Below are 16766 nucleotides of genomic sequence, written 5' to 3' on the forward strand. Positions count from 1 at the left end.
CGGCCTCCCTGCCTACCCCCTCCAGGTACCTATCCCCAGGGGTGAGACCCGTGCACTTACCAGTGGAAACCTGTTGCTGGTCAGGTATAAGGACAAGAGGGATGTCCTTATGCTGTCCACAATCCACGGTAACAGCACCACCCCAGTCCCTGTGCGAGGTACCGCGGCAACGGTCCTCAAGCCCGATTGTATCGTCGACTACAATCGGTATATGGGAGGAGTTGATCTCTCTGATCAAGTCCTCACGCCATATAACGCCATGCGCAAAACCCGGGCATGGTACAAAAAAGTTGCGGTCTACATGGTGCAGGTTGCCATGTACAACTCTTTTGTACTATCCCGAAGCGCTGGCAGCACAGGGACATTCCTCCAATTCTATGAGGCAGTCCTCAAAGACCTGATCTTTTCGGACCGGGAAAGAGCAGGCCGGAGTACCTCGGGAACTGGAGGCGCCCGGATCGTCCCTGGCCAACACTTTCCAGGTGTGGTCCCCCATACTGGAAAGAAGGGACGAACCCAAAAAAAGTGCAGAGTGTGTCACAAGAGGGGGATACGGAAGGACACCACAACTCAATGTGACACGTGCCCCGATCATCCGGGCCTCTGCATTATCGATTGCTTCAGGGAGTATCACACTTCCATGGAGTACTAAATTTTTATAATCCCCAACAGTTCACTAGAGAACATAAAACACTATGGCTCTCAGACTTTGGAGACACGAAAACAATTTTTCTTTCCCCAAAAAATATTAGTTTTAGTGCAGGCATCCTCAAACTGCGGCCCTCCAGATGTTGTAAAACTATAACTCCCAGCATGCCCAGACAACCTACAGCCATCATCAGGGCATGGTGGGAATTGTAGTTTTACAACATCTGGAGGGCCGCAGTTTTAGGATGCCTGCTTAGTGTCTCCAAAGTCTGAGAGCCATACATATTGGGCATCGTCGCGTGCGTAAAAGTCGTTGCTATAAAAATAACTTTTTACCAAACGCCTCGGATGAACGGTGTTAAAAATATAAAATAAAAACGGTGCCAAAACACCTATTTTTGGGCAAAATTTAAATTTAAATCCATTTTGCCGGTAATAAAGCAAGGGTTAACAGCCAAACAAAACTAAACATTTATTGCCCCAATTCTGTAGTTTGCAGAAACACCCCATATGTGGTCGTAAATGGCTATATAGCCGCACGGCAGGGCATAGAACGAAGGGAACTCCATACGGTTTCTGGAAGGCAGATTTTGATGGACATTTTTTTTTTTTTACACCATGTCCCATTAGAAGCCCCCCCTGATGTAGCCTAGACTAGAAACTCCAAAAAAGTGACCCCATCTAAGAAACTACACCCCTCAAGGTATTCAAAAATTACTTTACAAACTATGTTAACCCTTTAGGTGTTCCACAAAACTAAATAGCGAATGTAGAAACAATTTTAGAATTAAATTTTTTTGTTACATTGCCTCAAAAAAGAGTAATATAGAGCAACCAAAAATCTAATTTACCCCAAAAATTGTCCCAAAACAACAACCACCTTATCCTGTAGTTTCCTAGATGGGGTCACTTTTATGGAGTTTCTACTCTAGGGGTGCATCAGGGGGCTTGAAAGGGTACATGGTGTAAATAAACCAGTCCAGCAAAATCTGCCTTCCAAAAACCGTATGGCGTTCCCCTTCTTCTATGTCCTGCCGTTTAGCCAAACAGTAGTTTACGACCACATTTGGGGTGTTTTTGCAAACTACAGAATCAGGGCAACCCATTTTGAGTTTTGTTTGGCAGTTAACCCTTGTTTTACTCCTGGAAAAAACTGATTATATTGGAAAATTTTCCAAAAAATAGAAATTTCTAAATTGTTTCTCCATCTGCCATTAACTCTTGTGGAACACCTAAAGGGTTAACAAAGTTTGTAAACCCAGTTTTGAATACCTTGAGGGGTGTACTTTCTTAGATGGAGTCACTTTTTTGAAATTTCTATTCTAGGGGTGCAACAGGGGGCTTCAAATGGGACATGGTATAAACAAAACCAGTCCTGCAAAATCTGCCTTCCAAAACCCATATGGTGTTCCCCTCCTTCTATGTGCTACCGTTCGGCCAAACTAGTAGTTTACGACCACATATGGGGTGTTTCTGTAAACTACAGAATCAGGGCAACCCATTTTGAGTGTTGTTTGGCAGTTAACCCTTGTTTTACTCCTGGAAAAAATTGATTATATTGGAAAATTTTCCAAAAAATAGAAATTTCAAAATTGTTTCTCCATCTGCCATTAACTCTTGTGGAACACCTAAAGGGTTAACAAAGTTTGTAAACCCAGTTTTGAATACCTTGAGGGGTGTACTTTCTTAGATGGAGTCACTTTTTTGAAATTTCTATTCTAGGGGTGCAACAGGGGGCTTCAAATGGGACATGGTATAAACAAAACCAGTCCTGCAAAATCTGCCTTCCAAAACCCATATGGTGTTCCCCTCCTTCTATGTGCTACCGTTCGGCCAAACAGTAGTTTACAACCACATATGGGGTGTTTCTGCAAACTACAGAATCAGGGCAACCCATTTTGAGTGTTGTTTGGCAGTTAACCCTTGTTTTACTCCTGGAAAAAATTGATTATATTGGAAAATTTTCCAAAAAATAGAAATTTCAAAATTGTTTCTCCATCTGCCATCAACTCTTGTGGAAGACCTAAAGGGTTAATGAAGTTTGAAAAAACAGTTTTGAATACCTTGAGGGGTGTAGTTTCTAGAATGGGGTCATTTTTGGGAGGTTTCTATTATCTAAGCCTCACAATATGACTGCAAACCTGAACTGGTCCATAAAAAGTGGGATTTTGAAGATTTCTCAAAAATTTCAAAATTTGCTTCTAAACTTCTAAGCCTTGTAACATCCCCAAAAAATAAAATATCATTCCCAAAATGCTACAAACATGAAGTAGACATATGGGGAATGTAAAGTCATCACAATTTTGGGGGTATTACTATGTATTACAGAAGTAGAGAAACTGAAACTTTGAAATTTGCTAATTTTTCAAAATTTTTGGTAAAAAATGTATTTTTTTATGCAAAAAAATTAACTTTTTTGACCCAATTTTAGCAGTGTCATGAAGTACAATATGTGACGAAAAAACAATCTCAGAACGGCCTGGGTAAGTCGAAGCGTTTTAAAGTTATGAGCACTTAAAGTGACACTGGTCAGATTTGCAAAAAATGGCCTGGTCCTTAAGGTGAAAATGAGCCTGGTCCTTAAGGGGTTAAGCCAGTCAGGCCGGTTACCGGCAATCCTTATCACAGCCAGCAGAGGGAGCCCCCAGTTCAGTATAAATAGGCTAGGGCCTAGCTCAGAAGGGGAGAAGTTTCCAGACTCAGTACAGAGAGGGTTTCCCTCCTGAGTCCTTATGCATAGAAGTCAGAAGGGCATAGCTAAACAGCGAAGACACAGAATACCACAGAGGCCGATCAGATAAAGCAAGAGGTACTCAAGATAACAGAGGAGGTACTAGATAAGGACAGCTTCAAGGGTACGCCAGATAAAGGGCATTAGACCTTGGAGAGAGAGTCACATGTAGCAGGACCAGTCAGGAATAGTGTGCAAACCGCCTGTACTGCGTCTCCTGAAATCAACACTCTGTATAATGCCTTGCTAAGACCGGTCATTCTGTACTCCCAAGAACCCGCTGTATCCACTGATATTCAGTAAAAGTTCCAGTTTTTGTTGGCTATCCTGTGCTTGCTTCATTCTTCTACAATACCATACACGGCGTGTCACCGTTTAATTGACACTGGCGTCACGAACTGTTAAATACCTGCCTGTTCCAGTATTTGCCCCAATTGAAGACGACAGTGGATCCCAGGTTAGTGGTCAATCTGCACTACAAAGCCCAGCATACACTACTGACCCCCTGGGACACTGCAGATGGAGGCGGGAAGGAGGAGGCGGGAAGGAGGAGGCGGGGAGGAGCCAGCAAGCAGCAGGAGAAAGCCGGTAGGCGGTGCCAGGCTGAGCTGAGACGAGCCTGGGGGAGGAGGGGAAATGAGTATAATGCTGCCGCCTGCCAGGATGGAAATCAGGCTAAGCAGCAAAACGGGAACTTATATAACGTATATTTATATAATAGTCAAAAAATAATAAAAAATTAAAATGGACATATAGCCTAGGGGGGGTCCAGACCCGCTGGACCCCCCCTGTAGGTGCGCCACTGTATATAAATACCTAGGTCAGGCCTAGTGGGTCGGATGAGAGAGATTAGTTGTAGATCAGTGATTGAGTAGTCAGTCTGCTGAGTTTGAGAGAGTGCAGATCCAGCACTTCTGCTCAGTGAAAGTCTAGCCCAGAAAGGGACAAAAGAAAAGACTTAAACATCCAAAGGATAAAAGCCACAAACCAGGCATCAAGGACCTTTGGATATCCAGGTGAAGGATGCTATAGCCACCGGCAACCTCACCAAATTACACTGATACAGAACCTTCAGGCTAAGCTAACCCCGGCCAAACAAAAGGGCTGTATTCTATCTGATGTACCTGCTACAACCGGAACCAACACCACTAAAAGCTGTGAGTTGTGTCCTACCACTGTCTACTTCGTTCTTACCATTGGTTGTACCACCATTAACGGTACTGGCGTAATGACAAATACTATCAAGGGACTCAGCCGCAGCAAGCACCCTAAGCACCCCTGACATCAACCACCATCTTGCCTGATGCTTCCCTACCACAGAGCGTGCCCCGGAGGATTTCGTGCTGCCGGCCCAGGGAGGCTTTCTGCTAACCGCGAGTAAACCGATGAACTGTGTTGTTATTTGGCCCCTCATCGGTCCACCGTGCACCTCACGTGTTGCCCCTGCGGTTCTGGCTGGCTGCAGTGGTCGCACAGAGGCACCAGCACAGCAGAAGAGGGAGCAGGGTGCAAAGGCGTCTGTTACATTCTCAGGTGACATTTTCCCATTTTTGCCGTGACTAAACCCCTGCTCTGCATAGGTGACAGGGACTGAATTTTTAAAAAATCGTCTGTTCCATTGGTGGGTGATATTAACCCATTTTTGCCGTGGAGAACCCCCTGATCTGCATAGGTGACAGGGACTTAAATTTCTAAAATTCGTCTTTAATTGCCGCGCGCCCCCTCCTTTTATTCAATCCTTCCACTTAAATACTTTGTCCCACATTTCCACTCGATCACATTTCATCCATTGATCTCCCTTGGATGTGGTCTCTCTTTCTCACGCTCCCTCTCCGGCCTGGAACCCCGATTCCCCGCCACCCGTGATCACCATGGTAGGCGCAGAAAAGAACATCAAAAGTTTGTGTGCACACGCCTACACGTACTGAATGACGGGTCTGCCCCCTTCAACTTCTGGGTCTCCAAATTGGGCACATGGCCTGAGCTTGCCCTTTACGCCTTGGAGGTGCTGGCCGGCCCTGCAGCCTGTGCATTGTCTGAACGTGTGTTTAGCACGACTGGAGGCGTCATCACAGACAAGCGCAGCCGCCTGTCCACAGCCAACGTGGACGAGCTCACGTTCATTAACCCCCTCAGCCCCGCTAGGTGAAACCCCCTTCATGACCAGAGCACTTTTTACACTTCGGCACTACACTCCTTTCACCGTTTTTCGCTCGGTCATGCAACTTACCATACAAATGAATTTTACCTCCTTTTCTTCTCACTAATGGAGCTTTCATTTGGTGGTATTTCATTGCTGCTGGCATTTTTACTTTTTTTGTTATTAATCAAAATGTAACGATTTTTTTTGCAAAAAAATGACATTTTTCACTTTCAGCTGTAAAATTTTACAAAAAAAACGACATCCATATATAAATTTTTTCGCCAAATTTATTGTTCTACATGTCTTTGATAAAAAAAAATGTTTGGGCAAAAAAAAAAAAATGGTTTGGGTAAAAGTTATAGCATTTACAAACTATGGTACAAAAATGTGAATTTCCGCTTTTTGAAGCAGCTCTGACTTTCTGAGCACTTGTCATGTTTTCTGAGGTTCTACAATGCCCAGACAGTAGAAACACCCCACAAATGACCCCATTTCGGAAAGTAGACACCCTAAGGTATTCGCTGATGGGCATAGTGAGTTCATAGAACTTTTTATTTTTTGTCACAAGTTAGCGGAAAATGATGATGATTTTATTTTTTTTATTTTTTCTTACAAAGTCTCATATTCCACTAACTTGCGACAAAAAATAAAAAATTCTAGGAACTCGCCATGCCCCTCACAGAATACCTTGGGGTGTCTTCTTTCCAAAATGGGGTCACTTGTGGGGTAGTTATACTGCCCTGGCATTCTAGGGGCCCTAATGCGTGAGAAGAACTTTGCAATCAAAATGTGTAAAAAATGACCGGTGAAATCCAAAAGGTGCACTTTGGAATATGTGCCCCTTTGCCCACCTTGGCAGCAAAAAAGTGTGACACATCTGGTATCGCCGTACTCAGGAGAAGTTGGGGAATGTGTTTTGGGGTGTCATTTGACATATACCCATGCTGGGTGAGAAAAATATCTTGGTCAAATGCCAACTTTGTATAAAAAAATGGGAAAAGTTGTCTTTTGCCAAGATATTTCTCTCACCCAGCATGGTTATATGTAAAATGACACCCCAAAACACATTCCCCAACTTCTCCTGAGTACGGCGATACCAGATGTGTGACACTTTTTTGCTGCCAAGGTGGGCAAAGGGGCAGATATTCCAAAGTGCACCTTTCGGATTTTGCAGGCCATTTTTTACACATTTTGATTGCAAACTTCTTCTCACACATTTGGGCCCCTAAATTGCCAGGGCAGTATAACTACGCCACAAGTGACCCCATTTTGGAAAGAAGACACCCCAAGGTATTCCGTGAGGGGCATGGCGAATTCCTAGGATTTTTTATTTTTTGTCACAAGTTAGCGGAAAATGATGATTTTTTTTTTCTTCTCTTTTTTCCTTACAAAGTCTCATATTCCACTAACTTGCGACAAAAAATTAAAAATTCTAGGAACTCGCCATGCCCCTCACGGAATACCTTGGGGTGTCTTCTTTCCAAAATGGGGTCACTTGTGGGGTAGTTATACTGCCTTGGCAATTTAGGGGCCCAAATGTGTGAGAAGTACCTTGCAATCAAAATGTGTAAAAAATGGCCTGCGAAATCCGAAAGGTGCACTTTGGAATATGTGCCCCTTTGCCCACCTTGGCATCAAAAAAGTGTCACACATCTGGTATCGCCGTACTCAGAAGTTGGGGAATGTGTTTTGGGGTGTCATTTTACATATACCCATGCTGGGTGAGAAAAATATCTTGGCAAAAGACAACTTTTCCCATTTTTTTATACAAAGTTGGCATTTGACCAAGATATTTTTCTCACCCAGCATGGGTATATGTAAAATGACACCCCAAAACACATTCCCCAACTTCTCCTGAGTACGGCGATACCACATGTGTGACACTTTTTTGCTGCCGAGGTGGGCAAAGGGGCACATATTCCAAAGTGCACCTTTCGGATTTTGCAGGGCATTTTTTACACATTTTGATTGCAAAGTTCTTCTCACACATTTGGGCCCCTAAATTGCCAGGGCAGTATAACTACCCCACAAGTGACCCCATTTTGGAAAGAAGACACCCCAAGGTATTCCGTGAGGGGCATGGCGAGTTCCTAGAATTTTTTATTTTTTGTCACAAGTTAGCGGAAAATGATGATTTTTTTTTTTCTCTTTTTTCCTTACAAAGTCTCATATTCCACTAACTTGCGACAAAAAATAAAAAATTCTAGGAACTCGCCATGCCCCTCACGGAATACCTTGGGGTGTCTTCTTTCCAAAATGGGGTCACTTGTGGCGTAGTTATACTGCCCTGGCATTTTAGGGGCCCATATGTGTGAGAAGTAGTTTGCAATCAAAATGTGTAAAAAATGGCCTGCGAAATCCGAAAGGTGCACTTTGGAATATGCGCCCCTTTGCCCACCTTGGCTGCAAAAAAGTGTGACACATCTGGTATCGCCGTACTCAGGAGAAGTTGGGGAATGTGTTTTGGGGTGTCATTTTACATATACCCATGCTGGGTGAGAGAAATATCCTGGCAAAAGACAACTTTTCCAATTTTTTTATACAAAGTTGGCATTTGATCAAGATGTTTATCTCACCCAGCATGGGTATATGTAAAATGACCCCCCAAAACACATTGCCCAACTTCTCCTGAGTACGGCGATACCAGATGTGTCACACTTTTTTGCAGCCTAGATGCGCAAAGGGGCCCAAATTCCTTTTAGGAGGGCATTTTTAGACATTTGGATCCCAGACTTCTTCTCATGCTTTAGGGCCCCTAAAAAGCCAGGGCAGTATAAATACCCCACATGTGACCCCACTTTGGAAAGAAGACACCCCAAGGTATTCCGTGAGGGGCATGGCGAGTTCATAGAATTTTTTATTTTTTGTCGCAAGTTAGCGGAAAATGATGATTTTTTATTTATTTATTTTTTTCCTTACAAAGTCTCATATTCCACTAACTTGCGACAAAAAATAAAAAATTCTAGGAACTCGCCATGCCCCTCACGGAATACCTTGGGGTGTCTTCTTTCCAAAATGGGGTCACTTGTGGGGTAGTTATACTGCCCTGGCAATTTAGGGGCCCAAATGTGTGAGAAGAACTTTGCAATCAAAATGTGTAAAAAAAATGCCCTGTGAAATCCGAAAGGTGCACTTTGGAATATGTGCCCCTTTGCCCACCTTGGCAGCAAAAAAGTGTCACACATCTGGTATCGCCGTACTCAGGAGAAGTTGGGGAATGTGTTTTGGGGTGTCATTTTACATATACCCATGCTGGGTGAGAGAAATATCTTGGCAAAAGACAACTTTTCCCTTTTTTTTTATACAAAGTTGGCATTTGACCAAGATGTTTTTCTCACCCAGCATGGGTATATGTAAAATGACACCCCAAAACACATTCCCCAACTTCTCCTGAGTACGGCGATACCAGATGTGTCACACTTTTGCGCATCTAGGCTGCAAAAGTGCCCAAATTCCTTTTAGGAGGGCATTTTTAGACATTTGGATCCCAGACTTCTTCTCACGCTTTAGGGCCCCTAAAAAGCCAGGGCAGTATAAATACCCCACATGTGACCCCACTTTGGAAAGAAGACAACCCAAGGTATTCAATGAGGGGCCTGGCGAGTTCATAGAAATGTATTTTTTTGGCATAAGTTAGCGGAAATTGATTTATTTTTATTTTTTCTCACAAAGTCTCACTTTCCGCTAACTTATGACAAAAATTTCAATCTTTCATGGACTCAATATGCCCCTCACGGAATACCTTGGGGTGTCTTCTTTCCAAAATGGGGTCAGTTGTGGGGTGTTTGTACTGCCCTGGCATTTGAGGGTCTCTGCAATCATTACATGTATGGCCAGCATTAGGAGCTATTCTCCTTATATTGAGCATACAGGTAATGAGATTTTTTTTTCCGTTCAGCTTCTGGGCTGAAAGAAAAAAATGAACGGCACAGATTTCTTCATTCGCATCGATCAATGTGGATGAAAAAATCTCTGCCAAAAAAAAAAAAAGGAGGGGAAAGGCGTCTGCCAGGACATAGGAGCTCCGCCCTACATCCATACCCACTTAGCTCGTATGCCCTGGCAAACCAGATTTCTCCATTCACATCAATCGATGTGGATGAATAAATCATTGCCGGGATTATTTATTTATATATATATATATATATATATATATAATCGGAAACGGACAGCAACTCCAATGATACCAAAAATATTTATTGGGCCACAGTGGCACAGTGAGGCGACGTTTCGGCTCCAAATCCCGAGCCTTTCTCAAGCAACAGAACACAAGTGATAGTGCACAATATAAATAGGTGTACATAATTAAAAAATAACAATGATCAATAATCGTAAATAGTGTACAATACAATCAAAAAATCAATATATCATGATTATAAAAAGTGACAGTATAACGAAACGGATCCAATGATACATAATTGTGTTTGTGATATACAATAAAATAATGTGAATCAACATAATATGAAATATAAGTATAAGTGGCTCCAATATATATCATCTGTTTCGAATCCCTTTAATTACATTAAATAAAGACAAGGAGGAGCAAAGAGGGGGCCGATGACAACATACCACAGAGTTAGCGTGTCTTCACATCTCCGCAATGGCCATAGTTGGCGTCTACCTCGATAGAATGCGCAGGCGTCAAGGTCCGTCCCGGCAAGATCGCATCATGTGACGCCTAACTTCGGCGTCCCACGTCACAACCTGCGCCGTGAATTGCACAATGTCCATTGCTCTCCAGTGCGCATGCTCACACAACTGTGACAGCAAACACGCCATATTGAGTACTGGACAACGGGCCCACAATTGATTAATATACACATTCCGTGGCTAACCGAAGGCAAATAAGGAAACCATGTATCCCTGTCAAGAGATCATGGTAATCCTACAATGGGCATGCAGTATGCGCCAGATCGACACCCCCATATCGATCGTGCAGCAAGTGCCGCCCCAATCACGCCTCCAGAAATTGCCACAAACAGGGTTCTCCTTATAAATATATATATGTAGACACATTTGCGGGATCTGTCGGAACATAGCCCGACTCCCAAGCATATATCTTCTAAGTATAACCAAATTATGGACCAAGTTGGATGTGGGACACGGTATATCTCAATGTGGTAATACTGCATTATCCTCCCATCGCTCCTCTTCTTATGTGGACTAATCATCTAAAATATAAGATGAAAAAATTATGAGAAAGAAATGCATAAAAATGCATAAAAAATGTAGATTAGATTTTATAATAACATTTGTGTTTTGTTCATACCTACACACAAAAAAGAGCCGAATAACAGACAGTACATGACATCAAAGGGCAAACCACCCTTCTATACACAAACCCCTAAGTTAAAGTCCACATTGAGGCCATTAGGTCTCAATGTATTCAACGTGTGTATCCAAAACAGCTCCTTCTTTTTCAATAGTAAATTCCTATTGCCTCCTCGTCTAGGTAGAGGAATATGATCTATTATCCAGCATTTTAATTGATGTTCTGTATGATTCATCTCCACAAAATGTTCCAAAATTTGATATTGCTAGATCTATTCAAAAATGTTTAAATAATGCAGTTATGGCTGGCATCATTGACAATGATCTCGCTGAATTCTGTACTGTGAATCATCCGGTCACACCGGTACTTTATGTACTCCCTAAAGTGCATAAATCATTGGTCGACCCTCCTGGTCGTCCAATAGTTTCGGGCTCAGATTCTATTTTTAATAACATCTCAATTTTTTTGGATAAACTCCTACACAATTATGCTAGTGGGGCCGAGTCCTATATTCAGGACACTACTGACTTTCTGTGTAAACTGAGGGATGTTGACTGCGGGGTTAGGGAGAATATCATTCTGGCGTCATTTGATGTGACATCTTTATATACGTCAATCAACCATGATCTTGGTATCAGAGCGGTGAGACGTATGTTGGATCTGTCATCCTTGACTGGAGAAGCATGTGATTTTGTTGTTGACCTTTTGAATATTATCCTGAGACAGAATTATTTTCTGTTCCAGGATATATTCTATAAACAAATTAGGGGTGTGGCGATGGGGTCCCATGTGGCACCTACATACGCCAACATTTTTATGAGGTGTTTTGAGGAAGATGTCGTCCATGTGTCCCACCACAGCAGAAACATTCTGAGGTGGTGGAGATACATCGACGACATCTTCCTCATATGGACTGGTGATGGCTCTGAATTATTAGAGTTTCAAGGTTACCTGAATGGTATTAATGAAGAGCTACAATTTACTCTGATATATTCCAACACTGAAATCCAGTTCTTGGACACCACTGTCATATATCAGAATGGTCGGTTGGAAACTAGGCTATTTACTAAATCCACAGATAAAAATACCCTCTTACATTTTCAGAGTAGCCATCCGCGAAATATGGTGAAGCACCTTCCTTTTTCCCAATTCCTCAGGGCCAAAAGGATTATATCTGACCCTGGTGCATTGGAGAAATCATTGAAAAATATGGTTGAAAAATTCAGACATAGAGGCTATCCTCCGGAGCTATTAGTGTCTCAAGTAGACCGTGTCCAAGATATGGATAGAGAGGACACATTAGCTAGAAGGGAGAGAAAGGGTCCCCACAATAGGATCCCCATTATCACAAAATATACAGAACATAGTGGTACAATCAATCGCATCATTATTAAACATTGGGGTATCTTAGGGGGATGCCTTAGCCAGGTACCGGAATTTAAATCTCCTCCATTGTTTTCTTACAAAAGATCTAGAAATCTACGTGATCAGCTGGTTCATGCTGATATAGGTCCTGGACCTGGTTTGACTCAGACAACATTGACACAACGGAGCATGGGATGTTTCCCATGCCTTAGTTGTGTCAATTGTAAACACATTTGTAAAGGTAAAACCTTTATTCATCCGTTTACTAATGTGAGATATTCTATTTCTTTTTATCTCACTTGTAACTCAAATTTTGTGATCTATGTTTTAAGTTGCCCCTGTAAACTACTGTATGTAGGCGAGACATCTACTGATCTAAAAACTAGATTAAATAATCATCGCTCCACGATTAGAAAAAAACGTCGGGATCTACCTGTCCCCAAACATTTTGTGGAGATGAATCATACAGAACATCAATTAAAATGCTGGATAATAGATCATATTCCTCTACCTAGACGAGGAGGCAATAGGAATTTACTATTGAAAAAGAAGGAGCTGTTTTGGATACACACGTTGAATACATTGAGACCTAATGGCCTCAATGTGGACTTTAACTTAGGGGTTTGTGTATAGAAGGGTGGTTTGCCCTTTGATGTCATGTACTGTCTGTTATTCGGCTCTTTTTTGTGTGTAGGTATGAACAAAACACAAATGTTATTATAAAATCTAATCTACATTTTTTATGCATTTTTATGCATTTCTTTCTCATAATTTTTTCATCTTATATTTTAGATGATTAGTCCACATAAGAAGAGGAGCGATGGGAGGATAATGCAGTATTACCACATTGAGATATACCGTGTCCCACATCCAACTTGGTCCATAATTTGGTTATACTTAGAAGATATATGCTTGGGAGTCGGGCCATGTTCCGACAGATCCCGCAAATGTGTCTACATATATATATTTATAAGGAGAACCCTGTTTGTGGCAATTTCTGGAGGCGTGATTGGGGCGGCACTTGCTGCACGATCGATATGGGGGTGTCGATCTGGCGCATACTGCATGCCCATTGTAGGATTACCATGATCTCTTGACAGGGATACATGGTTTCCTTATTTGCCTTCGGTTAGCCACGGAATGTGTATATTAATCAATTGTGGGCCCGTTGTCCAGTACTCAATATGGCGTGTTTGCTGTCACAGTTGTGTGAGCATGCGCACTGGAGAGCAATGGACATTGTGCAATTCGCGGCGCAGGTTGTGACGTGGGACGCCGAAGTTAGGCGTCACATGATGCGATCTTGCCGGGACGGACCTTGACGCCTGCGCATTCTATCGAGGTAGACGCCAACTATGGCCATTGCGGAGATGTGAAGACACGCTAACTCTGTGGTATGTTGTCATCGGCCCCCTCTTTGCTCCTCCTTGTCTTTATTTAATGTAATTAAAGGGATTCGAAACAGATGATATATATTGGAGCCACTTATACTTATATTTCATATTATGTTGATTCACATTATTTTATTGTATATCACAAACACAATTATGTATCATTGGATCCGTTTCGTTATACTGTCACTTTTTATAATCATGATATATTGATTTTTTGATTGTATTGTACACTATTTACGATTATTGATCATTGTTATTTTTTAATTATGTACACCTATTTATATTGTGCACTATCACTTGTGTTCTGTTGCTTGAGAAAGGCTCGGGATTTGGAGCCGAAACGTCGCCTCACTGTGCCACTGTGGCCCAATAAATATTTTTGGTATCATTGGAGTTGCTGTCCGTTTCCGATTATATGCAAGGGTAAGCAGTGAATTCCCTGGACATAGCACCCGGTCTAAATGGTGTGAATTGGTGCTGCCATACGTTTCTTTTTATATATATATATATATATACAAAGTGTTTGCCAAAGCATAGGAACGCCACCTCCTCCTCAGCTCGTATGCCTTGGCAAACGTATCTGTCACTGCAGAGGAGAAATCTCGTCTTGCAGCGCCGCATACACCGACTTGCGTGTAATCTGACAGCAGCGCAATGCTTCTGTCAGAATGCACATCAGTGCTGCAGCTAATCGATCGGTTGGTCCACCTGGAAGGTAAAAAAAGAAAAAACCAGGCCGCAACGCAATAATTTTATTAACTTTGCAACAGAACATATAAACTTTAACTTTTTTAACTGAACATTAACGTGTTTGCTTACTGGTGTGTTTTTTTTTTTTTTTGTTTTTTTACCTTTATAGAACAAACCTCTCCTTCCCCATGGGTCAATGTGCAAAGTGCAAATCGCCCAAAGATGTGGCGAAGTGCGTTATGCACTTTGTCCCATGTGAAAGGAGACGTTTGCAGCAGCAGTGAGTGAATGGGCCCTAATAGCCCTGTGTGCCTGTCCTGGTGAGATGATCCCTATGCTAATAGTGTACCTCCAAAGCATAGGGCAGGGTGGTCAGGACAGTCAGGACAGAAATAGCGGGTGTCACGCCTTATTCCACTCCTGCTACAGACACGACATCTTTTTCGGGGTGACTGTTGGGTTGAGGTACCAGGAACGACATTGGGGAAATGTCGCTCGTGTAGACGGCTAACTACACTGGTGGATGGGGCCACTGGAACCTCCTGGGTACAGGAGGTTCTCGATGATCTCTTCCTGAAATTTGAGGAAGGATCCCGTTCTCCCAGCCTTACTGTAGAGAACAAAACTATTGTACAGAGCCAATTGAATTAAATATACAGACACCTTCTTATACCAGCGTCTGGTTCTGCGGGAAACTAAATACGGAGACAACATCTGGTCATTGAAGTCCACCCCTCCCATGTGAAGGTTATGGTCGTGGACTGAGACGGGCTTTTCAATGACACGGGTTGCTCGCTCACTTTGTGATGTCGTGTCTGCGTGAATGGAGGAGAGCATGTAAACGTCACGCTTGTCTCTCCATTTCACCGCGAGCAGTTCTTCGTTACACAGAGCGGCCCTCTGCCCCCTTGCAAGACGGGTGGTAACGAGCCGTTGGGGGAAGCCCGCGCGACTAGTTCGCGCGGTACCACAGGCGCCAATCCGTTCTAGAAACAAATGCCTAAAGAGGGCCACACTTGTGTAGAAATTGTCCACATAAAGATGGTACCCCTTGCCAAATAAGGGTGACACCAAGTCCCAAACTGTCTTCCCACTGCTCCCCAGGTAGTCAGGGCAACCGACTGGCTCCAGGGTCTGATCTTTTCCCTCATAGACACGAAATTTGTGGGTATAGCCTGTGGCCCTTTCACAGAGCTTATACAATTTGACCCCATACCGGGCGCGCTTGCTTGGGATGTATTGTTTGAAGCCAAGGCGCCCGGTAAAATGTATCAGGGACTCGTCTACGCAGATGTTTTGCTCTGGGGTATAAATATCTGCAAATTTCTGGTTGAAATGGTCTATGAGGGGCCGAATTTTGTGGAGCCGGTCAAAAGCAGGGTGGCCCCTGGGACGGGAGGCGGTGTTGTCGCTAAAGTGCAGGAAACGCAGGATGGCCTCAAAATGTGTCCTGGACATAGCAGCAGAGAACATGGGCATGTGATGAATCGGGTTCGTGGACCAATATGACCGCAATTCATGCTTTTTTGTCAGGCCCATGTTGAGGAGGAGGCCCAGAAAAGTTTTAAGTTCGGAAACTTGGACTGGTTTCCACCGGAAAGACTGGGCATAAAAGCTTCCCGGGTTAGCGGTGATAAATTGTGTGGCATACCGATTTGTTTCTGCCACAACTAAGTCTAAGAGCTCCGCAGTCAAGAACAGCTCAAAAAATCCCAGGGCCGAACCGATCTGAGCTGTCTCAACCCGAACTCCAGACTGGGCGGTGAAAGGGAAAACTACAGGTGCGGCTGAAGTTGGGGACTGCCAATCAGGGTTTGCCAGCACCTCTGGGATTCTAGGGGGTCTACGGGCCTGTCTGTGCGGTGGCTGCGACGGGGTCACTACTGCACGTGCCACCGTACTAGCTTCAACTGCCCTTCTGGTGCTCGCCACTTCACCATGTTGTACGGCAGTGCTGGTACTAGGTCCAGGGAGGGCTGGACTGCTGGTGTATGCCTCACCACGTAATCCGACAGCACCAGCCCCACTCTGCTGCTCTTGAAGCGGATCCTGCGCAACCTGCGGTCTAGCGACACGGGGCCGGGTACGCCTGGTGCTATCAGGGACCTCAGCCTCCTCGTCCGAACTTTGGGTCAGAGAGCCACTGCTTTCTACAGGTTCGTATTCTGACCCGCTAGATTCATCAGATGAGGGTTCCCACTCCTCATCCGACTGGGTCAGAAGCCTGTAGGCCTCTTCAGAGGAATACCCCCTGTTAGACATGTGGGCAACTAAATTTCGGGGTATTCCCTGAGACTACCCAAGAAAAAAAAAGCAAGCCTGTCTTACAAAGGGGAGGCTAGCGAAGTACCGGAGGCCGCAGCGATTGATAAAAAATATCAAAACTGATTTTTTTTATCGCCGCAGTGCGTGTAAAGTGAATGTGCAGTGATCAAAAAAAAATTTTTTTTTGTCACTGTGGTGGGGCGGGCGTGGGCGAACGCACGTGTGGGCGAGCGATCAGGCCTGATCGGGCAAACACTG

This window comes from Bufo gargarizans, unplaced genomic scaffold (assembly GCF_014858855.1).
Source record: "Bufo gargarizans isolate SCDJY-AF-19 unplaced genomic scaffold, ASM1485885v1 fragScaff_scaffold_432_pilon, whole genome shotgun sequence".
Lineage (NCBI taxonomy): Eukaryota > Metazoa > Chordata > Amphibia > Anura > Bufonidae > Bufo > Bufo gargarizans.